The sequence below is a fragment of the Pseudophryne corroboree genome, chromosome 1 (assembly GCF_028390025.1).
Source record: "Pseudophryne corroboree isolate aPseCor3 chromosome 1, aPseCor3.hap2, whole genome shotgun sequence".
Taxonomy (NCBI): domain Eukaryota; kingdom Metazoa; phylum Chordata; class Amphibia; order Anura; family Myobatrachidae; genus Pseudophryne; species Pseudophryne corroboree.
In genome coordinates this window covers 154,480,122-154,506,998 of record NC_086444.1, presented here as the reverse complement: position 1 = coordinate 154,506,998, position 26,877 = coordinate 154,480,122, and the positions used below count along the sequence as shown (strand labels likewise).

At 48.1% G+C, this 26,877-nt stretch overlaps 1 long non-coding RNA gene across 1 annotated transcript in view; it reads right to left on the bottom strand.

Annotated features, from left to right (window-relative positions):
• The window catches only part of LOC135005016 (uncharacterized), a 35,176-nt gene extending 11,078 nt beyond the window's left edge, over positions 1–24,098 (bottom strand). The window contains exons 1-2 of the long non-coding RNA XR_010206080.1: positions 24,032–24,098; positions 345–438 (exon numbers count right to left, since the gene is read on the bottom strand). This is a non-coding gene — a long non-coding RNA (uncharacterized LOC135005016). The remainder of the gene's footprint in view (positions 1–344; positions 439–24,031) is intronic.
• Positions 24,099–26,877: the final 2,779 nt, after the last annotated feature.

The following is a 26,877-nucleotide window of genomic DNA, read 5'->3' as shown; positions in this document are numbered from 1 at the left end:
CCCTAAACTTTCATTAAGCCACTAGTGATGGTGGCAGCTATTTTTAGTCATTTATACAGATGCTTCTCTGATCGCAGCAGACAATAGGCTTAACGTCATACAAGTCATTCCCAGCAGTCTTCATTATACTTATCTCAGGTTACACTGCACTCAGAGTCAGGACAATAAAGTCCCAGAGCTGTAATTGCTCAGAGCTGGTATTAAACCGGATCAGATAAAGGGATGGGTTTTGTTGGCTGCTGTATATCAACCTGTGATAAGGTTGCTATTGGATTTCATGACAAAAATAGTTTTCCTTTCTTTTTTTTCTTTTTTTTTATATATATTTATAAATGGTTGCTTACTTTTCTCCAGTTCTGAAAAGGCCCCTGAGACCTTGGAGCTATTAAATAGTGGATTGGTGTGCAGGGTTTTAGAAATCACGATGGATAAAGAAGTCTATTAGAGAGATAACAAAACAAGGTACCATTAAAAATGTACTTTTTACTATCTGCCTTTTTGAAATTGTTCTCACCTAAAGCACATAGGTAACCACAAAGGGGCAGATAATGCAAGTTGACAATAATTGTTCTTTAATTGCGTACACAGAACTAATTGCATATATTCAACCATACACAGTGGGGGTCATTCCGAGTTGTTTGCTCGTTATTTTTTTGTCGCAACGGAGAGATTAGTCACTAATGCGCATGCGCAATGTCCGCAGTGCGACTGCGCCAAGTAAATTTGCTATGCAGTTAGGTATTTTACTCACGGCATTACGAGGTTTTTTCTTCGTTCTGGTGATCGTAATGTGATTGACAGGAAGTGGGTGTTTCTGGGCGGAAACTGGCCGTTTTATGGGTGTGTGCGAAAAAACGCTACCGTTTCTGGGAAAAACGCGGGAGTGGCTGGAGAAACGGAGGAGTGTCTGGCCGAACGCTGGGTGTGTTTGTGACGTCAAACCAGGAATGAAACTGACTGAACTGATCGCAGTTGCCGAGTAAGTGTGGAGCTACTCAGAAACTGCTAAGAAGTGTCTATTCGCAATTTTGCTGATCTTTCGTTCGCAATTTTGATAAGCTAAGATTCACTCCCAGTAGGCGGCGGCTTAGCGTGTGCAAAGCTGCTAAAAGCAGCTTGCGAGCGAACAACTTGGAATGAGGGCCAGAGTTGTATTTATCTTCTGGTGAATGCAACCCTTATTTGTATGTTTGGTATGAAACCATTCATCTCAGCCCGGACAGAGTAGTAAAACAATTGTGCCATGCGCTCTGCAGACAGTGCTGCTTACTGTATATTGAAAGTTGGTAAACTTTATAAATGTAAGTTAACTAGGGACATTTACTAAGCAGTGATAAGAGCGGAGAAGTGAGCCAGTGGAGAAGTGCCCATGGCAACCAATCAGCAGTGAAGTAACATCTATAATTTTCATACTATAAAATTATACAGAGCTGCTGATTGGTTGATGGGGCACCTTCTCCTCTGGCTCACTTCTCCGCTCTTATCACTGCTTAAATGTCACCCTTAAATGACTTAAAATCACTTAAGTAAGAAATTCATATGCAGATGCACAAAGGGCTTAATGATGAATGGAACGACCAGCTTACAAACAGATAAATATTAGAGAAAAAACATGTCATTTTTAATATTAATATTTCTATGTAGGTTGCAAAGCTGCATCAAGACCATACCTCCAAACTTATCTCAGCAGGGAATCGGGCCCCCGTAGCCGCACGTGACCCGAAAATGGGACATGGCCTCTTGTGTGAGGTACGAGGCCTCCGCTGAGTGGCTGTGACCTAGTGGCACAGACCAGTTTTCGTCATTTTGGGGACATGCCCAGCGCTCCCTGAGAAGCTGGGCAGCCCCCGGCTTACCTCCCCTCACTGAATAGATGCCATGCGTGTGCGCACAGCATGTATTCAATGATCACTGGCTGCATTGCAGAGAAGGGGGTGATCAAAGGATCCTCGAACTGTCCCCCCACCCGCAGGATACTGCTGCCCACGGGTGGGACAGTGTCCGAATGGCTAGACTACCCCGCTGGAATCGGGACAGTTGGGAGGTATGATCAAGACCAAAAAAAAGTCCAGCCAAACTATATATATATAAAATAAGATTTTACTTACCGGTAAATCTATTTCTCGTAGTCGTAGAGGATGCTGGGACTCCGTAAGGACCATGGGGAATAGACGGGCTCCGCAGGAGATAGGGCACTTTAAGAAAGCTTTGGACTCTGGGTGTGCACTGGCTCCTCCCTCTATGCCCCTCCTCCAGACCTCAGTTAGGGAAACTGTGCCCAGAGGAGATGGACAGTACGAGGAAGGATTTTTGTAAATCTAAGGGCGAGATCCATACCAGCCACACCAATCACACCGTATAACTTGTGATACACTACCCAGTCAACAGTATGTACAACAACATAGCCTCAGTTCAACCGATAAACTACAACATAACCCTTATGTAAGCAACAACTATATACAAGTCTTGCAGAAGAAGTCCGCACTTGGGACGGGCGCCCAGCAGCCTCTACGGACTACGAGAAATAGATTTACCGGTAAGTAAAATCTTATTTTCTCTAACGTCCTTGAGGATGCTGGGACTCCGTAAGGACCATGGGGATTATACCAAAGCTCCCAAACGGGCGGGAGAGTGCGGATGACTCTGCAGCACCGATTGAGCAAACAGGAGGTCCTCCTCAGCCAGGGTATCAAACTTATAGAACTTTGCAAAGGTGTTAGACCCCGACCAAGTAGCTGCTCGGCACAACTGTAATGCCGAGACCCCTCGGGCAGCCGCCCAAGAAGAGCCCACTTTCCTAGTGGAATGGGCCTTAACCGATTTAGGCAATGGCAAACCTGCCGTAGAATGCGCCTGCTGAATCGTATTACAGATCCAGCGAGCAATAGTCTGCTTTGAAGCAGGAGCGCCAACCTTGTTGGCCGCATACAGAACAAACAGAGCTTCAGTCTTCCTGATTCTAGCCGTTCTGGTCACATAAATCTTCAAAGCCCTGACCACATCCAGGGACTCGGAGTCCTCCAAGTCCCGTGTAGCCACAGGCACGACAATAGGTTGATTCACATGAAAAGATGAGACCACTTTTGGCAGAAAGTGAGGACGAGTCCTCAACTCTGCCTTATCCACGTGAAAAACCAAGTATGGGCTTTTATGTGATAAAGCCGCCAATTCTGAAACACGTCTTGCTGAAGCCAATGCCAACAACATGACCACTTTCCACGTGAGGTATTTCAACTCCACAGTTTTGAGTGGTTCAAACTAGTGATGTGCACCGGACATTTTTCGGGTTTTGTGTTTTGGTTTTGGATTCGGTTCTGCGGCCGTGTTTTGGATTCGGACGCGTTTTGGCAAAACCTCACCGAAAATTTTTTGTCGGATTCGGGTGTGTTTTGGATACGGGTGTTTTTTACAAAAAACCCTAAAAAACAGCTTAAATCATAGAATTTGGGGGTCATTTTGATCCCATAGTTTTATTAACCTCAATAACCATAATTTCCACTCATTTCCAGTCTATTCTGAACACCTCACAATATTATTTTTAGTCCTAAAATTTGCACCGAGGTCGCCGGATGGCTAAGCTAAGCGACACAAGTGGCCGACACAAACACCTGGCCCATCTAGGAGTGGCACTGCAGTGTCAGGCAGGATGGCACTTCAAAAAATAAGAATTTACTCACCGGTAATTCTATTTCTCGTAGTCCGTAGTGGATGCTGGGAACTCCGTAAGGACCATGGGGAATAGACGTGCTTCGCAGGAGACTGGGCACTCTAAAAGAAAGATTAGGTACTATCTGGTGTGCACTGGCTCCTCCCTCTATGCCCCTCCTCCAGACCTCAGTTAGGGAAACTGTGCCCGGAAGAGCTGACACAACAAGGAAAGGATTTAGAATCCAGGGTAAGACTCATACCAGCCACACCAATCACACTGTACAACTTGTGATAACCATACCCAGTTAACAGTATGAACAACAACTGAGCCTCCTTTTACGGATGGCTCATAACAATAACCCTTTAGTGAAGCAATAACTATATACATGTATTGCAGAGAGTCCGCACTTGGGACGGGCGCCCAGCATCCACTACGGACTACGAGAAATAGAATTACCGGTGAGTAAATTCTTATTTCCTCTGACGTCCTAGTGGATGCTGGGAACTCCGTAAGGACCATGGGGATTATACCAAAGCTCCCAAACGGGCGGGAGAGTGCGGATGACTCTGCAGCACCGAATGAGCAAACTCAAGGTCCTCCTCAGCCAGGGTATCAAACTTGTAGAATTTAGCAAATGTGTTTGAACCCGACCAAGTAGCAGCTCGGCAAAGCTGTAAAGCCGAGACCCCTCGGGCAGCCGCCCAAGAAGAGCCCACCTTCCTTGTGGAATGGGCTTTCACTGATTTAGGATGCGGCAGTCCAGCCGCAGAATGTGCCAGCCGAATCGTGCAACAGATCCAGCGAGCAATAGTTTGCTTTGAAGCAGGAGCACCCAGCTTGTTGGGTGCATGCAGGATAAATAGCGAGTCAGTTTTCCTGACTCCAGCCGTCCTGGAAACATAAATTTTCAAAGCCCGGACTACGTCCAGCAACTTGGAATCCTCCAAGTCCCGAGTAGCCGCAGGCACCACAATAGGTTGGTTCAAATGAAACGCTGATATCACCTTTGGGAGAAATTGGGGACGAGTCCTCAATTCTGCCCTGTCCATATGGAAGATCAGATACGGGCTTTTACATGACAAAGCCGCCAATTCTGACACACGCCTAGCTGAAGCTAAGGCCACCAGCATGACCACCTTCCACGTGAGATACTTTAGCTCCACAGTCCTAAGTGGCTCAAACCAGTGTGATTTCAGGAAATCCAACACAACGTTAAGATCCCAAGGTGCCACTTGAGGCACAAAAGGGGGCTGAATATGCAGCACTCCCTTTACAAACGTCTGAACTTCAGGCAGTGAAGCCAGTTCTTTTTGAAAGAAAATAGATAGGGCCGAAATCTGGACCTTTATGGACCCCAATTTTAGGCCCATAGTCACCCCTGACTGTAGGAAGTGCAGAAATCGACCCAGCTGAAATTCCTCTGTTGGGGCCTTCCTGGCCTCACACCAAGCGACATATTTCCGCCATATGCGGTGATAATGCTTTGCTGTCACATCCTTCCTAGCTTTTATCAGCGTAGGAATCACTTCATCTGGAATGCCCTTTTCCGTTAGGATCCGGCGTTCAACCGCCATGCCGTCAAACGCAGCCGCGGTAAGTCTTGGAACAGACAGGGCCCCTGTTGTAGTTCTGGGTACCAAGTTCTTCTTGGCCAATCCGGAACGAAGAGTATAGTTCTTACTCCTCTCTTTCTTACTATCCTCAGTACCTTGGGTATGAGAGGAAGAGGAGGGAACACATAAACCGACTGGTACACCCACAGTGTCACTAGTGCGTCCACAGCTATCGCCTGAGGGTCCTTTGACCTGGCGCAATGTTTTTTTAGCTTTTTGTTGAGGCGGGACGCCATCATGTCCACCCGTGGCAGTTCCCAGCGATTTACAATCTGTGTGAAGACTTCTTGATGAAGTCCCCACTCTCCCGGGTGGAGGTCGTGCCTGCTGAGGAAGTCTGCTTCCCAGTTGTCCACTCCCGGAATGAACACTGCTGACAGTGCTAGCATGTGATTCTCCGCCCATCGAAGAATCCTTGTGGCTTCTGCCATTGCCATCCTGCTTCTCGTGCCGCCCTGGCGGTTTACATGGGCGACCGCCGTGATGTTGTCTGATTGAATCAGTACTGGGTGGTTTTGAAGCAGGGGCTCTGCTTGACTCAGGGCGTTGTAAATGGCCCTTAGTTCCAGTATATTTATGTGTAGTGAAGTCTCCAGACTTGACCACTGTCCTTGGAAGTTTCTTCCCTGAGTGACTGCCCCCCATCCTCGGAGGCTTGCATCCGTGGTCACCAGGACCCAGTCCTGTATGCCGAACCTGCGGCCCTCGAGAAGATGAGCACTCTGCAGCCACCACAGCAGAGAAACCCTGGCCCTTGGGGACAGGGTGATCAACCGATGCACTTGAAGATGCGATCCGGACCATTTGTCCAACAGATCCCACTGAAAGATCCTTGCATGGAACCTGCCGAAGGGAATTGCTTCGTAAGAAGCCACCATCTTTCCCAGGACTCGCGTGCAGTGATGCACCGACACCTGTTTTGGTTTCAGGAGGTCCCTGACCAGAGATGACAATTCCTGGGCCTTCTCCACCGGGAGAAACACCTTCTTCTGTTCTGTGTCCAGATTCATGCCCAGGAAAAGCAGACGCGTCGCAGGAATCAGCTGCGACTTTGGGATATTCAGAATCCAGCCGTGCTGTTGCAACACTACCTGAGAGAGTGCTACGCTGACCAACAACTGCTCTCTGGACCTCGCCTTTATGAGGAGATCGTCCAAGTACGGGATAATTATAACTCCCTTCTTCCGAAGGAGTATCATCATTTCGCCCATTACCTTGGTAAATATTCTCGGTGCCGTGGAGAGACCAAGCGGCAACGTCTGGAATTGGTAATGACAGTCCTGTACCACAAACCTGAGGTATTCCTGGTGAGGTGGGTAAATGGGGACATGCAAGTAAGCATCCTTGATGTCCAGCGACACCATAAAATCCCCCTCTTCCAGGCTTGCAATAACCGCCCTGAGCGATTCCATTTTGAACTTGAACTTCTTTATATAAGTGTTCAAGGATTTTAAATTCAGAATGGGTCTCACCGAACCGTCCGGTTTCGGTACCACAAACATTGTGGAATAGTAACCCCTGCCCTGTTGAAGGAGGGGGACCTTGATTATCACCTGCTGGAGGTACAGCTTGTGAATTGCCGCCAGTACTACCTCCCTTTCCCTGGGAGCAGCTGGCAAGGCTGATTTGAGGAGACGCGCCCCCACCGCACCTGGCTCCGCCTGTGGAGCCCCAATGTCATGCGGTGGACTTAGTGGAAGCAGGGGAGGATTTTTGTTCCTGGGAACTGGCTGCCTGGTGCAGCTTCTTTCCTCTACCCTTGCCTCTGGCCAGAAAGGATGCTCCTCTGACCCGCTTGCCTTTCTGAGGCCAAAATGACTGCACTTGATAATACGGTGCTTTCTTAGGCTGTGAGGGAGCCTGATGTAAAAAAGTCGACTTCCCAGCAGTTGCTGTGGATACGAGGTCCGAGAGACCGTCCCCAAACAATTCCTCACCCTTATAAGGTAAAACCTCCATGTGTTTTTTAGAATCAGCATCACCTGTCCACTGCCGAGTCCATAATACTCTCCTGGCAGAAATGGACATTGCATTAATTCTAGATGCCAGCAAGCAAATGTCCCTCTGGGCATCCCGCATATATAAGACAACGTCTTTTATATGTTCGATGGTTAGCAAAACAGTATCCCTGTCGAGGGAATCAATGTTGTCTGACAGGGTATCAGTCCATGCTGCTGCAGCACTACACATCCAGGCTGAAGCAATAGCAGGTCTCAGTAGAGTACCAGAGTGTGTATACACAGACTTCAGGATAGCTTCCTGCTTTCTATCCGCAGGCTCCTTTAGGGCAGCCGTATCCTGAGACGGCAGTGCCACCCTTTTAGATAAGCGTGTCAGCGCCTTGTCCACCCTAGGGGATGTTTCCCAACGTAACCTATCCGTTGGCGGGAAAGGGTACGCCATCAGTAACCTCTTAGAAATCACTAGTTTCTTATCAGGGGAACTCCACGCTTCTTCACACAAATCATTTAATTCATCAGATGGGGGAAAAGTCACTGGCTGCTTTTTCTCCCCAAACATAATACCCCTCTTGGTGGTAACCGGGTTAATATCAGAAATGTGCAATACATCTTTCATTGCAGTAATCATACATCGGATGGCTTTTGTAGACTGTACATTTGTCTCATCCTCATCTACACTGGAGTCAGACTCTGTGTCGACATCTGTGTCTACCATCTGAGCTAGCGGGCATTTATGAGCCCCTGACGGCTTCTGAGTCGCCTGGGCAGGCGCGGGCTGAGACCCCGGCTGTCCCAAGGCTGCTGCGTCATCGAACCTTTTATGTAAGGAGTTGACACTGTCGGTTAAGACCTTCCACATATCCATCCAATCAGGTGTCGGCCCCGTCGGGGGCGACACCACACTTATCTGCCCCTGCTCCGCCTCCACGTAACCCTCCTCATCAAACATGTCGACACAGCCGTACCGACACACCGCACACACACAGGGAATGCTCAGACTGAGGACAGGACCCCACAAAGTCCTTTGGGGAGACAGAGAGAGAGTATGCCAGCACACACCACAGCGCTAAATAACACAGGGATTTACACTATAAAAAGTGATTTACCCAATAGCTGCTTAAATATCTTATTTGCGCCTAAATTTATGTGCCCCCCCCCTCTCTTTTTTACCCTTCTTGTATCAGGATACTGCAGGGGAGAGCCTGGGGAGCTGCTTCCAGCGGAGCTGTGAAGGGAAAATGGCGCTGGTGTGCTGAGGAAGAAGGCCCCGCCCCCTCAGCGGCGGGCTTCTGTCCCACGTTTTATGTAACTTAATGGCGGGGTTTTTTACACATATACAGTTTTCAGACTGTATTATGTGTATTTTAAGTGCCAAAAGGTATTATAATTGCTGCCCAGGGCGCCCCCCCCCCAGCGCCCTGCACCCTACAGTGACCGGAGTGTGTGGTGGGCTGTGGGAGCAATGGCGCACAGCTGCGGTGCTGTGCGCTGCCTTAATGAAGACAGGAGTCTTCTGCCGCCGATTTCATCGCTTCTCTTCTGTCTTCTGGCTCTGCAAGGGGGACGGCGGCGCGGCTCCGGGAACGGACGATCGAGGTCAGGCCCTGTGTTCGAACCCTCTGGAGCTAATGGTGTCCAGTAGCCTAAGAAGCACAAGCTAGCTGCAAGCAGGTAGGTTTGCTTCTCTCCCCTCAGTCCCACGTAGCAGTGAGTCTGTTGCCAGCAGATCTCACTGAAAATAAAAAACCTAACAAATACTTTCTTTTCTAGCTAGCTCAGGAGAGCCCACTAGGAGCACTCAGCTCTGGCCGGGCACAGATTCTAACTGAGGTCTGGAGGAGGGGCATAGAGGGAGGAGCCAGTGCACATCAGATAGTACCTAATCTTTCTTTTAGAGTGCCCAGTCTCCTGCGGAGCCCGTCTATTCCCCATGGTCCTTACGGAGTTCCCAGCATCCACTAGGACGTCAGAGAAAAATAGTCCCCAAACAGCACATGATGCAAAGAAAAAAAGAGGCGCACCAAGGTCGCTGTGTGACTAAGCTAAGCGACACAAGTGGCCGACACAAACACCTGGCCCATCTAGGAGTGGCACTGCAGTGTCAGGCAGGATGGCACTTCAAAAAAATTGTCCCCAAACAGCACATGATGCAAAGAAAAAAAGAGGCGCACCAAGGTCGCTGTGTGACTAAGCTAAGCGACACAAGTGTCCGACACAAACACCTGGCCCATCTAGGAGTGGCACTGCAGTGTCAGGCAGGATGGCACTTCAAAAAAATTGTCCCCAAACAGCACATGATGCAAAGAAAAAAAGAGGCGCACCACAGGTATAGAATGTAGATGGATAGTATACTTAATGACGACACAGAGGTAAGTACAGCAGTGGCCTTCCGTACTGCTATATATAGTATACTGGTGGTCACTGTGTCAGCAAACTGCAAAACTAAAATGCACCACAGGTATAGAATGTAGATGGATAGTATACTTAATGAATGACGACACAGAGGTAGGTACAGCAGTGGCCTTCCGTACTGCTATATATAGTATACCGGTGGTCACTGTGTCAGCAAACTGCAAAACTAAAATGCACCACAGGTATAGAATGTAGATGGATAGTATACTTAATGACGACACAGAGGTAGGTACAGCAGTGGCCTTCCGTACTGCTATATATAGTATACTTGTGGTCACTGTGTCAGCATACTGCAAAACTAAAATGCATCACAGGTATAGAATGTAGATGGATAGTATACTTAATGAATGACGACACAGAGGTAGGTACAGCAGTGGCCTTCCGTACTGCTATATATAGTATACTGGTGGTCACTGTGTCAGCAAACTGCAAAACTAAAATGCACCACCGGTATAGAATGTAGATGGATAGTATACTTAATGACGACACAGAGGTAGGTACAGCAGTGGCCTTCCGTACCGTACTGCTATATATACTGGTGGTCACTGTGTCAGCAAACTGCAAAACTAAAATGCACCACAGGTATAGAATGTAGATGGATAGTATACTTAATCACGACACAGAGGTAGGTACAGCAGTGGCCTACTGTACCGTAATGCTATATATTATATACTGGTGGTCACTGGTCAGCAAAACTCTGCACTGTACTCCTCCTATATAATATTATACTGGTGGTCCCCAGTCCCCACAATAAAGCAGCACACTGAGCACAGATATGGAGTGTTTTTTAGGCAGACAACGTATACTGGTGGTCACTGTCAGCAAAACTCTGCACTGTACTCCTGCTATATAATACAGCTGCTCCCCAGTCCCCACAATTAAGCAGTGTGAGCACAGATATATGCAGCACACTGAGCACAGATATGGAGCGTTTTTTTCAGGCAGAGAACGGATAACTGGTGGTCACTGATCAGCAAAACTCTGCACTGTACTCCTCCTATATACAGCTGCTCCCCAGCCCTCCCCACAATTAAGCAATAGTGCACAGCACAATCAAGTTCAACAATAACGGAGAGGACGCCAGCCACGTCCTCTCCCTAACATTTCCAATGCACGAGTGAAAATGGCGGCGACGCTCGGCTGCTTATATAGAATCCAAATCTCGCGAGAATCCGACAGCGGGATGATGACGTTCGGGCGCGCTCGGGTTACCCGAGCCATACGGGAGAATCCGAGTATGGCTCGGACCCGTGTAAAAAGGGTGAAGTTCGGGGGGGGGTTCGGTTTCCGAGAAACCGAACCCGCTCATCACTAGTTCAAACCAAGGTGACTTGAGGAAACTTAACACCACGTTAAGAACCCAAGGCGCCACCAAATTTCCCTAACACCATCCACAACAGCGGCACGATCAAGTAGAAGGAGCGGAACTAAAGACTGAACCCGGTCACGTGACTGAAGACCAGGAAGTGTCTGCGGGTCACGGACGACGGAGAAACATCAAGGAGACAGCCTGCCACTGACACAGCCAGCAGCGGAGAAGGAGAACTAAGGTGAGTCTCTGTAGGCGGAGGGAGTGCAGCAACGAACCGCTCTGAGAGCGGTCGCAGTGCGTGCATCTCCCCCGCCCAAGACAGGCACCGAACCCAGGCTGACCAGCCTCTGGCCTGTGACCGAACACAGTCATAGTGACGGCGGCAGGAGCAGGGGGAGGTAAGACCAGTCCGGAGTCCCTTTTCTCTCAGTTAATCTCCTATAATGTTTGAGCATTAGTGACGGCATGTCATCCTAACAAGTGCACTAAATTCTTACAGACCAGCGGGACGCCGCGGCCAGCAGCATAACAAATAGACCTTTTTTACCTTTTTCATTTTTTCCCAATCCATTTATTATTATCATTTTGCTTATGGACTTCATTTCATCATATCTAGAAGCAAGCGTGCTCCTGCACAACTAGCATAAGGCTTATTATAGCCAAACAGAGCTCATTCACGCCCATAGGCGAATTCTGGACAATAAGTTATTGTATTTAAAATAAATATCATTTTGAACGCATTCAAAGATTACACCATTTATTGCACCAGTGCATATACATGCACAATTAGAAACCGGGGGTGAGCGCAGTGTAAAAATCTCTATTCTTGTACCATTTATTCTAACAAGTAGGACCAACTTGTTAACACCAGCAGCACTCCCCGTAACGTAGTGTATTTCTGTGCGCAGTCCACCAAATTCTTTAATTCTCTTTGAAAGAAAATGGATAAGGCCGAAATTTGGACCTTTATGGACCCTAATTTTAGGCCCAAAGTCACTCCTGTTTGAAGGAAGTGAAGAAGAAGGCCCAAATGGAACTCCTCCGTAGCTCTGGCCTCACACCAAGAAACATATTTTCGCCATATACGGTGATAATGTTTTAACGTCACGTCTTTCCTAGCCTTGATCAGGGTAGGAATGACCTCCTCCGGAATCCCTTTTTCCGCTAGGATCCGGCGTTCAACCGCCATGCCATCAAACGCAGCCGCGGTAAGTCTTGGGACAGACAGGGCCCCTGCCGCAGCAAGTCCTGCCTTAGAGGAAGAGGCCACGGATCTTCTGTGAGCAACTCTTGCAGCTCCGGATACCAAGTCCTCCGTGGCCAATCTGGAACAATGAGGATTGTTCTGACCCTGCTTATTCCTATTATTCTCAACACTTTGGGTATGAGAGGAAGAGTAGGAAACACATAGACCGATCTGAACACCCAAGGTGTCACCAGAGAGTCTACCGCTGCCGCCTGAGGGTCCCTTGACCTGGCGCAATACCGCTTTAGCTTTTTGTTGAGACGGGATGCCATCATGTCTATTTGAGGCAGTCCCCACCGACCCGTGATCTGTGCGAAGACTCTCCCGGATGCAGGTCGTGCCTGCTGAGGAAGTCCGCCTCCCAGTTGTCCACCCCCGGGATGAACACTGCTGATAGCGTGCTTACATGGCCTTCCGCCCAGCGTAGAATCCTGGTCGCTTCTGCCATGGCCACTCTGCTCCTTGTTACGCCTTGGTGGTTTATATGAGCCACTGCCGTGACATTGTCTGACTGAATCAGAACCGGTTTTTCCCGAAGCAATTCCTCCGCTTGACACAGGGTGTTGTATATGGCCCTCAACTCCAGGACGTTGATGTGGAGACAAGTCTCTAGATTTGACCAGAGACCTTGGAAATTTCTTCCCAGTGTGACTGCTCCCCAGCCTCGGAGGCTTGCGTCCGTGGTCACCAGGACCCAGTCCTGAATGCCGAACCTGCGACCCTCTAGTAGGTGAGCACTGTGCAGCCACCACAGGAGAGATACCCTGGTCCTGGGAGACAGGGTGATCCTTCGATGCATTTGTAAATGGGACCCGGACCACTTGTCCAAGAGGTCCCATTGAAAAGTCCTCGCATGGAACCTGCCGAAAGGGATGGCCTCGTATGAAGCCACCATCTTCCCCAGGACCCGCGTGCAATGATGCACTGAAATCTGTTTTGGTTTTAATAGGTTCATGACCAGGGCTATGAGCTCCTGAACCTTTTTGACCGGAAGAAAAACCTTTTTCTGGTCTGTGTCTAGAATCAGGCCCAAAAAAGTTAGACGCGTTGTAGGGACTAGCTGGGACTTCGGTATATTGAGAATCCAGCCGTGTAACTGCAACGTCTTCATGGACAGAGACACGCTGTCCAGCAACTTCTCCCGAGATCTCGCCTTTATGAGGAGATCGTCCAAGTATGGGATAATTGTGACCCCCTGCCTGCGCAGGAGCACCATCATTTCCGCCATTACCTTGGTGAAAATTCTCAGGGCCGTGGAAAGCCCAAACGGCAACGTCTGAAATTGGTAGTGACAGTCCTGCACTGCAAATCTCAGGAACGCCTGATGAGGGGGGAATACCGGAACATGAAGGTAAGCATCCTTTATGTCCAGGGACACCATCCAATCCCCCCCCTCCAGGCTGGCGATGACCGCCCTGAGTGATTCCATTTTGAACTTGAACCTCTTCAAGTACAGGTTCAGGGATTTTAGGTTTAAAATGGGTCTGACCGAACCGTCCGGTTTCGGGACCACAAACAGGGTTGAGTAATAATATAGGAACTGTGACAATCACCTGTTGAATATACAGTTTTTGGATTGCTGCCAACACTAGCTCCCTCTCTGACAGGGAAGCCGGCAGAGCCGATTTGAAAAACCGGCGAGGAGGCAAGTCTCAATCTCTAATGCCCAGGGATCCACCTGCAAGTGAACCCAGACGTGGCTGAAAACCGAAGACGAGCCCCCACTAGATCTGCCTCCCCCCGGGAAGCCCCAGCGTCATGCGGTGGACTTTGCAGACGCAGGGGAGGACTTCTGCTCTTGGGAACTAGCTGTGTGCAGCTTCTTTCCCCTGCCTTTCCCTCTGGCAACAAAGGACGAGCCCCGTACCTTTTTGTTTTTATTGGAACAAAAGGACTGCATTTGATAATGAGGTGCCTTTTTTGTATGCTGCGGGGGGACATAAGGTAAGAAATTCGACTTACCAGCCGTAGCAGTAGAGACAAGGTCAGAGAGGCCGTCTCCAAACAACTCCTCCCCTTTGTAAGGCAAGGACTCCATATGCCGCTTTGAATCGGCGTCTCCCGTCCACTGTCGGGTCCACAAGAGCCGGCTAGCAGAAATAGACATAGCATTTATTCTGGAGCTTAATAAACAAATGTCTCTCTGAGCATCTCTCATATACAAGGCAGCATCTCTGATATGCTCTATGGTCATTTGAATGGCATCCCTATCTAAGGTGTCAATCTCCGTAGATAAGGAATCTGCCCATGCCACAACCGCACTACAAACCCAGGTCGACGCCATAGCCGGTCTAACAATAGTACCTGAATGAGTGTAAATGTGCTTCATGGTAATTTCCTGCCTGCGATCAGCAGGATCCTTGAGGGAAGCCGTATCCTGAGAAGGCAGTGCCACCTTTTTGGACAAGCGTGTCAGAGCCTTGTCTACTTTAGGCGAAGATTCCCATCGTATCCTATCCGTTTGTGGAAAAGGATACGCCATAAGAATCCTTTTGGGAACTTGTGGTCTCCTATCCGGAGATTCCCAAGCCTTTTCGCACAATTCACTGAGTTCAAATGAGGACGGAAAGGTGACTTCAGGCTTTTTCCCTTTATACATGTGTACCCTCGTGTCAGGGACAGGGGGTTCCTCAGTAATATGCAAAACCTCTTTAATGGCAATAATCATGTACCGAATACCTTTTGCCACCCTCGGCTGTAATTTTGCATCTTCATAGTCGACACTAGAGTCAGTATCCGTGTCGGTATCTGTGTCATCGATCTGGGATATGTTGCGCTTCTGAGACCCTGAAGGGCCTGGCGCCACAGGGACAGGCATGGACTGGCTACCTGACTGATCCCTAGTTTCAGCCTTGTCTAACCTTTTATGCAATAGATTGGCATTCAAGACATTCAGCATATCCACCCATTCCGGTGTCGGTGTTGCCGACGGCGACATGACATTCAAGCACTTCCCCTCCACATTAAGCGAGCCTTCCTCGTCAAACATGTCGACACACGCGTACCGACACACTTCACACACACAGGGAACCTCTTTTCTGAAGACAGTATCCCCTTCAAGGCCCTTTGGAGAGACAGAGAGAGAGAGTATGCCAGCACACACCCCAGCGCAATGACCCTGGAGACCAACACAAAATGTTTTTCCCCCAGCCGCGCTGTATAATATGTTATCCGCCAATTATGTGCCCCCCACTTCTCTTTTAAACACCCCTTCACCGTGTGTAAGCAGGGGAGAGTCCGGGGAGCTTCCTCTCAGCGGTGCTGTGGAGAGAAAATGGTGATGGTGAGTGCTGAGGGAGAAGCCCCGCCCCCTCGGCGGCGGGCTTCTGTCCCGCTCAAACGTACTAAAATATGGCGGGGGCTCTTTTATATACATGTACAGTGCCCACCTGTACATGTATATTGTCTTTTGCCATAATAAAGGTGTTATATTGCTGCCCAGGGCGCCCCCCCCCCCTGCGCCCTGCACCCTTACAGTGACCGGAGTATGTGAGGTGTATGGGAGCAATGACGCACAGCTGCAGTGCTGTGCGTTACTTCAGTGAAGCTGAAGGCTTCTGCCGCCTGAAGTCTTCTGACTTCGGTTCTTCTGGCTCTGTGAGGAGAACGGCGGCGCGGCTTTGGGGGTGGACGCCCAGTAAGAACCTGTGTTCACCCTCTCTGGAGCTAATGGTGTCCAGTAGCCGAGGAAGCAGAGCCGATTTTAGACAAGAAGGTCTGCCCCTCTCTCCTCAGTCCCTCGATGCAGGGAGCCTGTTGCCAGCAGTGCTCCCTGTAAAAAAGTAGAAAAAAATCCAAACAAAAATGCTTCTAGGCAGAGAACTCAGGAGAGCTCTCTGCAGTGCACCCATCCTGCTCTGGGCACAGTGTAAAAACTGAGGTCGGGAGGAGGGGCATAGAGGGAGGAGCCAGTGCACACCCAGAGTCCAAAGCTTTCTTAAAGTGCCCTATCTCCTGCGGAGCCCGTCTATTCCCCATGGTCCTTACGGAGTCCCAGCATCCTCAAGGACGTTAGATAGATATATATATATATATACTAGGTGATTCATCGCACCCTACGGGCGCTCTTCACACCGTCGTAAGGGGCTACGCCCCCTTAACCCTTGCACACCCTTGTGGCATGCAATATTTTTATTATATGGAGTATTATTTCCAATCATAATTGTGTGAGTGGTTAAATATTGCACGGACAAAGGGCGTGCAATGGTTAAGGGGTGGAAGCCCCTTGCAACGGCGTGAACAGCGCACGCAGGGCCTGGTGAATCACCTAGTAGGTGCTTTGGTTGGGGGAGTAGGGGGTGCGAGGAAGAGGCGGATGGGATCCTGGGGTGGCATGGGAGGGGCGGTTGAGGTGGTGCCGCAGGTGGGGGAGGGTGCGTGGGTGCCACAGGTGGTGGTCCAGAGCCGCTGCGGGTAAGGGAGGAGCAGTTGCAGTGTTGCCACGGGTGCGGGAGGTACTGGTGCGGGGTCGCTGCGGGTGGGGGAGGGGGTCCGGCGCTATCGCGGGTGATGGAGGGGGTGTGTGGGGGTGCCGCGGATGGGGCCCGGAGGTACTGTGAGTGGGGGAGGGGCGGGTAATGCTTATCCTGCTTCTCCTCCTATCAGCAGCTAAGCTGCTGTCCTCCCTTTGGCAGTGGCTCTCCCGGAGACTCGCACAGCAGGGGCAGAATGCTTGGGTGCTAAGGGCTGCTGGGAGCTACACGGGACCATACTGCAGCTGGAGGATGAGCTGCTACAGCTTCAGCCAGCCAGACTTCATTAGATAAGTGTCTGGAAAGAGAGTGAGTGTGTGTATATACAGTGTCTGTGTATACTGTATATATGTGTGACTGTGTATGTGTGAAATGTATGTACAGTATGTATGTGTGTGTGTTTGTGTGTGTATATATATATATATATATATATATATATAATGTGTCGTGTGTGTGTGTGTGTGTGTATGTGTGACTGCAGCATAATGTGTGTAAGCGTCCCTGGTACAGGGGGCATTACGTGTGTAAGTGACACTGGTACAGGGGGCGTTACGTGTGTAAGCAGCACTGCTACAGCGGGCGTTATGTGTGTAAGCGGCACTGGTACAGAGGGCGTTATGTGTGTAAGCGGTACTGGTAGAGGGGGCATTACGTGTGTAAGCATCACTGGTACAGGGGGGCATTACGTGTGTAAGCATCACTGGTACAGGGGGGCATTACGTGTGTAAGCGTCACTGGTACAGGGGGGCTTTACGTGTGTAAGCGTCACTGGTACAGGGGGGCTTTACGTGTGTAAGCGTCACTGGTACAGGGGGCATTACGTGTGTAAGCGTCATTGGTACAGGGAGCGTTACGTGTGTAAGCGTCACTGATACAGGGGGCGTTACGTATCTAAAAGGCACTGGTACAGAGGGCGTTACGTGTGTAAGCGTCACTGCTACAGGGAGCATTAGGTGTGTAAGCGTCACTGCTACAGGGGGTGTTACTTGTGAAAGCGTCACTGGTACAGGGGGGGGCGTGACATGTGTAAGCGTCACTGGTTCAGGGGGCATTACATGTGTTAGTGTCTCTGGTACAGGGGGCATTACATGTGTATTATGTGCGCTGTGCGTTTGTAAAGTATGCAAGGGTGCAAATGTATAGTTTGCAGGGGGGTGCCGAACACTCTAGCAACGGGTCAGACTGCACTGCACAGCACTGTCACCTTTTACATTGATTCAGCGTGCATACATTACCCTCCTCGATATCACCCTCTCTATCTGCTACATTAACCATCTCGGGGCTTCCAGGCCGGCAGGCCAGGTGCTGTGTTGCGGAGTCAGGGCCTCTGGGGATCTGGGCACGGCTGTGTCGGGGAGGCACTTCTGTGACATCACACGCAGAGCAGGCTCCGCGGCTCAGAGAGTATGCGGCGCAGGGAGGCCTATGAAAGCCTTCCGCTGCGCCGCTTTCATACACATTTATGCCGATGGCCGCTGCAGCTTTTGTTCCACCTGTGTCGCTGCTAGGGAGTGGGTATTGTTGATGCCGGAGGGGGTAGGTGGACTGGCAGCAAGACATTGGTGGTCATCCCGAGTTGATCGCTCGCTAGCAGTTTTTAGCAGCCGTGCAAAAGCTATGCCGCCGGCCACTTGGAGTGTATTTTAGCTTAGCAGAAGTGCGAACGAAGGGATCGGAGAGCGGGTACAAAAAAATGTTGTGCAGTTTCAGAGTAGCTTCAGACCTATTCGGCGCTTGCGATCACTTGAGACCATTCAGTTCCTGATTTGACGTCAAGAACACGCCCTGCGTTCAGGCAGCCACGCCTGCATTTTTCCGAACACTCCCTGAAGACGGTCAGTTGACACCCAGAAACGCCCTCTTCCTGTCAATTACTGTGCGGCTGCCTGTGCGACTGAAAAGCATCGCTAGACCCTGTGTAAAACTACATCGTTCGTTGTAATAGTACGCCACACGTGCGCATTGCGCTGCATACGCATGCGCAGAAGTGCCGAGTTTTTGCCTGATCACTGCACAGCAAACGAATGCAGCTAGCGATCAACTTGGAATGACCCCCATAGGACGCTGCAGTAAAAGGATTGTTTCCCTATCTACAGCGCAGAGACTTGCTGCAGATGCAGTGGCATACCCTCCAGCTGCACCTTTTTGGCAGGTACAGTCCCTTTTTTGTATGGTCTGTACCGTTTTTTGACTCTCCAAGCTTCCATTGAAAGTATAGGAAAAGGGGCGTGGCCACGCTGCTGTACCCGTGGCCACGCCCCTTTTTTGGATTTGCTTCAATGTTTATGAGTAAAGTGGTGGAGGGTATGTTGCTGCAGATGCAGTGGGCCTATTTTGGAGTGTGGGGCTGGAGCTGGAGCTCCATCAGTCCCATTGCTAATCCTGCTCTGTGAAAACACAGCAGGCAAAGGGCAGAGCCTCCCACTGGATGTAACCTGTGTGGGAGGGCGTTTCTCGCCCAATCAGCTGTGGACTGGGTGTGATAGACCTGCCACTAACCCAATGAGAGCTCCTAGCCACGCCCAGCGTTAGAGACCCAGGCACAGAATCACAGGGCTATTATATAGGATATATATATATATATATATATATATATACTGTATGTACCATGGCCCTCATTCCGAGTTGATCGCTCGCAAGGCGATTTTAGCAGAGTTGCTCACGCTAAGCCACCGCCTACTGGGGGTGAATCTTAGCATCTTAAAATTGCGACCGAAGTAATCGCAATATTGCGATTACACACCTCGTAGCAGTTTCTGAGTAGCTCCAGACTTACTCGGCATCTGCGATCAGTTCAGTGCTTGTCGTTCCTGGTTTGACGTCACAAACACACCCAGCGTTCGCCCAGACACTCCTCCGTTTCTCCGGCCACTCCTGCGTTTTTTCCGGAAACGGTAGCGTTTTTTCCCACACGCCCATAAAACGGCCTGTTTCCGCCCAGTAACACCCATTTCCTGTCAATCACATTACGATCGCCAGAACGATGAAAAAGCCGTGAGTAAAATTACTAAGTGCATAGCAAATTTACTTGGCGCAGTCGCAGTGCGAACATTGCGCATGCGCACTAAGCGGAAAATCGCTGCGATGCGATGAAATTTACCGAGCGAACAACTCGGAATGAGGGCCCCCTCCTCTCTAGCCAGCAGCGGCAGCGCTCTTGACTCTAGACACTAGGGTCACTAGTGGACCCTAGCACTCTCCCAGAGTCTAGTGCGCATGCGCGGGCCTCAGGGAAAATGGTGCTACGACCATTGGGAACATTGGGAAATGGACACCGTGCCATTTTCCCAGTGATTTCTGCAGCGCTGCTGCTGCAACGCGGGACTCCGGAGTGTAAGTATTGAAAAAAATGGTTGCAGGGTGTGCGGTGTGAAGAAGGAAAAATGAAAAATGAAGTGAAGTGAAGAGAGATAAAAAAGTAACAACTATTAAGCTCCTGTCAGTTGGGCTGTTTGTAGGAAAAAAAGAAAAGGAGCTTATTGGTTGATACTTTATCTCTCCACAAGCTTTGATACATATGCCCCGAGCCCACTAACCTTTGCCCCATGAACAGCCAGACTAAACTGAAAGAAAATCCAGTACGAAATTATTATAACAGTTCTCCTAAACTTAGACAGGGTTAGCTTCTCGTTCCTTAGGGTGAGATTATTGACAAGGCCTGACATGCTGTTGACTGTTTCAAATACATCTGATGTAACATACAGTATTCCTAATGGGCACCTAAATAAAAACCGAGCAGAGCTTTTCCAACAATTACAGCTGTCACAGGGGACCATTTAATTTCTATACCATCAGTTTGACTCCTGTCAATGTTCTAATTTTCTAATATCAGTGGGACTTTGGTCACTGTAAATTATTAATAGGTCTATTTTCCAATGGTAGAAAGCCCATTTCTCTAGCGATCTACCAAAGCCCCTGGTCAGTAATAGTTTCCAGAAGCCTATTTAACAAGGATCTCAGGAACGCAATAAGGGAGACTCCTTAATGGAAAAACATGTTTTATTATTTAAATTTTCAAAAAAAATTCTGAGTTAAAGATATGAAACTTTTTTTTTCATTTGCTTAATTTGTTTGTTTTAAAAAGTACTTTCTATTATGTTTATTATTACTGAAAGGGCAAGTGCGGGTTTCCAGTCCACTGCATACTGTATGTATGTAATACAGGTTAGCTACGCACCTGTACATGACCTGATGCGGTATTGCTGTGGATCTCAGCAGTCTCAGCAAAATGTTCACAGTAACACGATCCAAGAGTATCTTATTGATAGAAAAAAATTGTTCTTGTTGCTTTATAGTAAATGGGCACTTTTAGGGGCCGATTTATCCACAGGATGACAGGTGATAAAAGCGAACAAACACTCTATGCGATTGATTATATTGCATGGATGTATCAATAATCGCATACAATAACCTGCAATGCCTCTCCGCAACATTGTCTGGGTATTTTTTGTGAAAAATACCCCAGAGTGTGTGCTGCACATGTGCCTCCACCATCACAACCACCGCCGGGTCGACCCCCTCCTCCCCTTCATCGCTGAAGCTGGCGTAATTATCACAAGGCTCATTGCTGTATTTTTTCACAATTTATTTATTTGCCCAGATCGCATTTCCCATTATAAGTATGGGGAATGCGATCTGGGTTTCTAAAAAAAAGTGAATTAAGGGTTTGGAGCAATTTATCACAAAAAATGTAAGTGATACAAAAATACTATGAAAATGGTGTGAAAACACCCTTTTTCACAATTTTTTTTTAAAATAATGTTAATAAATATGCCCCTATGTCCTTTATATACATAAATGATTTTAAAGAAGTGTGAATTTGCTGTGAAAATGGATCCAATTCACTTCTTATTTAATTGACTCCTAATGCTGGCCATACATCAGTACGACCTGCATCCGATGCGAGTTGTATCACGATTTCCCTTGAACTCCCCGGCAGCTCCCTGGCAGTCCCGGACACATGAGTGACACACGATGCGCTAGCAACCTGTCGTTAAACGATCGATCGCGCACCTCACAAAAAAAAAAAATCCAGGGAAATGCCACTCAAAATCGTACGATGCATCTTATGTGGATAAAACATGGGGCCTAATTCAGATCTGATCGCAGCAGTAAATTTGTTAGCTAATGGACAAGACCATGTGCACTGCAGGGGGGGGGAGATATAACATGTACAGAGAGAGTAAAGGGCCCAACACATATGGCGATGTGCCGCCAAGGTGCCCGATGGTCGATACAGCCGGTGGGCGACCCGGCGTCGGGGGGGGGGAAGTTTCTTCACTCCCCCCTTCACCCGACTCCATAGCAGTGCATGCTAATATGGACGAGATTGTCCATATTGGCCTGCATGCATAAGCGACGGGGCACCAACGATGAACGAGCGTGGGGCAGCGCATCGTTCATCGTTGGTGCCTACACATTGAATGATATGAACGAGTTATCGTTCATTAAGGAACGAGAACGTTCATATCGTTCAGTGAAATCTGCCAGTGTGTAGGGCCCATTAGATTTGGGTGGAGTGTGTTCAAACTGAAATCTAAATTGCAGTGTAAAAGTAAAGCAGCCAGTATTTACCCTGCACAGAAACAGTGTAACCCACCCAAATCTAACTTTCTCTGCACATGTTATATCTGCCCCCCCCCCCCCCCTGCAGTGCACATGGTTTTGCCTATTAGCTAATAAATTTGCTGCTGCGATCAGATCTGAATTACCACCATGATACGATGTGAATACGATAACAACGGATAATATGGGCTGTACGTATGATCAGAGTATGCGTCATTTGACCCGCAGGACTGCGCATCACATCGTAATCGTACCCAAAACATGTACAATGTGCACACAATACATCGTATGAGGCGTCCAAACTGTGTATACGTACACCATATCAACGTAGTGTATGGCCAGCTTAACAGTAAAATTTTACAAAATTGTTGAAAGCAAATGGTTGAAAGGGATGCGGTTACATAGTTACATAGTTGTTGAGGTTGAAAAAAGACAAATGTCCATCGAGTTCAACCTATTGTACATTACATTTTTTATTTTATTTTTTTAAATATTAATTAAATGCTGTATCCCTGTATATTTTTTTCAGCTAGGAATTTATCTAATCCATTTTTAAACTTATTGATTGAGTCCATCATTACTACCTTCTCTGGAAGAGAATTCCAAATCCTTACTGCTCTCACTGTGAAGAATCCTTTTCTCCGTTGGGTATGGAATTTTGTCTCTTCTAACCTCAGTGGGTGTCCTCGTGTCCTATGTAGTGTTTTTTTGGTAAACAAATCGTTTGATAGATCCTTGTATTGTCCCTTAATGTATTTATAAATATTAATGATGTCCCCTCTCAGTCGCCTCTTTTTCAGTGTGAACATATCAAGCCTTTTAAGTCTTTCCTCATAGTCCAATGCCTCCAACCCCTTAACCAGTTTGGTGGCTCGCCTCTGAACCCTTTCGAGTTCCAAGATATCTTTTTTATAATATGGTGCCCAAAACTGTACACAATATTCCAGGTGTGGCTGCACCAATGATTTATACAGTGGCAGGATTACATCCTCTTCCCTTGTCTCCATACCCCATTTAATGCATGATAACACCTTATTAGCCTTTGCTGCTAAGATGCCGGTTAAGATGCCGGCTGTCGGAATCCCGATACCCATCAGAATACCGACGCCGGAATCCTGACAGGGTCAGGAGACCAATGCCAGAATCCCGACAGCTGGTATCCCGACCGTAAGTATAGCAGGTGGGTTGGGGTTAGGAATGGGGGGAGTTAGGCTTTGGCTGTGGGGAGGGTGGGTTAGGGTTAGGCACCACCGGGGGAAGGTTAGGTTTAGGCACTAAGGGTTGATGGTTAGGGTAAGGCTGCGGGGAAGGTGGGGTTAGGTATAGGCACCACCGGGGGCAGGGGCATTTTAAGAGAGGAGGGGGCCCATGTGCTGACTCCGGATGGGCCCCCTCCCCTCTACGGCACCGCAGACTTCGGCACTGTGCCGGAGTCTTCTAAACATGCGCAGGTCTTCGGAAACATGGCGCTCGCCATGGTCGAGACAAATTATGTAATGCGCATGCGCAGCAACCATTTTGGGAGCTTTTTTTGCCGCCGCTGGTGCGACTGCAGCATCCATTGCGAGACTCTGGAAAGGTGAGTATTAAAACAATATCAGTGCAATGCGTGCGGTGTGGGCCCCCCTGGACCCAGGGGCCCATGTGCATTGCACACATTGCACGCATTGCACACATTGCACCTATAACAGAAACGCCTATGATCAGGGGGAGGTTAGGGTTAGTCACTTAGGGGGGAGGTTAGGGTTAGGCTGCGTGAAGGGAGGGTTAGGGGGTAGGGAAGACGGGGGAACATACTTACCTCGCCCCTGTCGGGATTTCACAGATTGGGATGTCGGCGGTCACATCCCGTCTGGCAGTCATTCGTACTGAACCTGGTTGAAGAAGATAGTCCTTAAAACAGAGACAAATTTAACTGCACACAAAAAAACCCCACACCATTTGTTTTTACAGTTTACCACCACTTGAGTATGAAGTTATTTTATCTTTATATTAAAGAAAAATGTCCTCCACTTTTACACAAGTTTTTTTTTTTTTTTTTACATATCCCCAAAAACTCTGCTAGGCTACAGTATGAAAAGATAGGATGGGGGTATTTAGCGACCCCTGGTGTTGATATAACATTAAGTTATATTAAAAATTAAAAGGTGTATTCAATTTAAAAGTTTAACAAAGATATTTTATTAAAGACATGATATAAAATATATAAATATATATAAAAAAAACTGATTGAACAAAAGAAACAGACCATGAGTTACACTATATTTGGGTATATGGAAAATCTTGGTTTAAAAAAAAAAAAAAAAAATCATATACAGTATATAAATAAAAATATGGAGGTATATCTTATCTTAAGGTGCTGGAGGTCACAGTGAGGGAAACCCAAGGCTACAGTATGCTTCAAGTGAATGTATGATGCAGAGAGTAGGGTTAACAGATTGGCTATGGGGGTAATTCCAAGTTGATCGCAGCAGGAATTTTTTTAGCAATTGGGCAAAACCATGTGCACTGCAGGGGAGGCAGTTATAACATGTGCAGAAAGAGTTAGATTTGGGTGGGTTATTTTATTTCTGTGCAGGGTAAATCCTGGCTGCTTTATTTTTTTCACTGCAAATTAGATTGCAGACTGAACACACCCCACCCAAATCTAACTCTCTCTGCACATGTTAAATCTGCCTCCCCTGCAGTGCACATGGTTTTGCCCAATTGCTAAAAAAATTCCTGCTGCGATCAACTTGGAATTACCCCCTATGTAATTTCGGATAATAGAAAGTCATATTCAACGGGACTCTATTAATAGAAGGAAACAGCGTGTATGTGGGTAAAATGCTGCCACCTTGTGGCCTGTTTAGGATTGTCACATTATAGCTCTGACCAGTATAGAAATATTTTACACAAAGGGGCATATTTATTATACTGTAATTTGCGGCAATCCCCCGAATATTAGGAATGCTTTTCGACGCATATAGTGGCAATAAGGATTATTTATTTGTTTTAAGTATCTCAGATCACTTTACTACTACCTAAGGACCCCTTTGCGGCTACTGTGCATGCAAGGTGCGGCAACAGTCGTGATGTACAGTGAGATCTCCTGCAGCTCAGAGCTGCCCCATTGTAGTTAATGGGCTAACACCTTCTGAAGACGGCAATAGCGCATGCAGGCGAAGCCTTTGCAGATCTTGTTAGATACCATCCCTATATAGAAACCTAAGGGGGCAGCAGCTGTGGGGGACTGATGGCTAGAGAGCTGGAGATCCTGTATCGGAGATTTCCTTTTGGCACATTTAATGCCAAAAAAAAGCAGTTTCTGCATATTTGAAAGGCTGAATTGATTAATAAATATTCCCCAAAATCTCCTATTTATGTGGGGTGATGATGCAGGTAAATCTTGGGGCCGTAGGTAGGGGGTGGGGCTAAAATGATGCAAATAGTGACATGTAGACCCTCCCAGTGGGCCAGCGACATTTCCCACAATGTTGACGCAAAGCTCATCATTTACATATTATTTGTTTCAATGGGACAGACTTTTCTTTTCACATTCACAGTGGTCTTACTTGTTCTGGCGACACTTTTCAAATAATTTGATTTATTTAATTGTATACACAGACTAGGGATGGCCATCGGTGTGGTCACCATCGATGATGATATTGTAAGGGGCCATGGCTGGCAGCCTATTATGCAATGGATGACAATCAGTAGTTTCACCAACTGATGGTTATCCCTTTTTTCTTCTTCTTCGTGTTTCATAGGGCTCCACAGGGAGAACATCAGGGTTGTAGGTGGTGGATGAGAGTCCGGGCACCAAACAGTTAAGCTTTCAGCCTTCCCAGAATGCTTGGCTCCTCTCCCCTATAACCCCGCCTCCATACTCAGGCAGATCAGTTTTTTTGGACAGCAGACAGAGAGGGGGGAGCCACCCCCAGGATCTCCCATTAGCACTACAGGGAACAGCATGCCTTCCAAATACTGCTTCCATTCAATGCCTTTCTCACACAAGCAGGCAAACAATGGCAGTTGGTCGATCATTCCTGGAGAAAATTGTATATCAGGTGCTAGAAAGAGGGAGGGGTCACAAACAGCAGACAGAGAGAGGGGGGGGGGTGCTGGGGGCGTGCTGATCAGTTGTTTGAAATATCTTCTTTGCATTATTCTAATAATTTTTATAGTCCAAACTCTGGAGTAAAAAGTCTATGGCAGGTGAGGCAGTGCCTCACCTGTGTATCCTTTCCACACATCTCTAATAAAAACTCACCAGATTTCCAGGAGTTTATAATGCTGCACCTGTGTATAATGCCCAGATGTACCCTTTGGCTCATATATTGCATGTAAATCTGGCTCTGGGGTTAGCCAGTGCCTCCTGAGCCATTTAGCTCACCGCACGTCCCTGCTACAGGTGGAATGTATGGAGTGTGTGCAGGTGTGCGATTGCATTTGTGGCAGAACTGCACAAACATCAGTTTGTGCAGTTTCTGCTCCGCCCAGGACTTACTCAGCCGCTGCGATGATCGGGGCCGGAGCTGACGTCAGAAACCCTCCCTCCAAACGCCGGGACCCTCCTGAATTTTCCTGGACACTCCTTGAAAACGGTCAGTTGCCACCCACAAATGGCCTCTTCCTGTCAATCTCCTTGTGATCGCCAGTGCATTC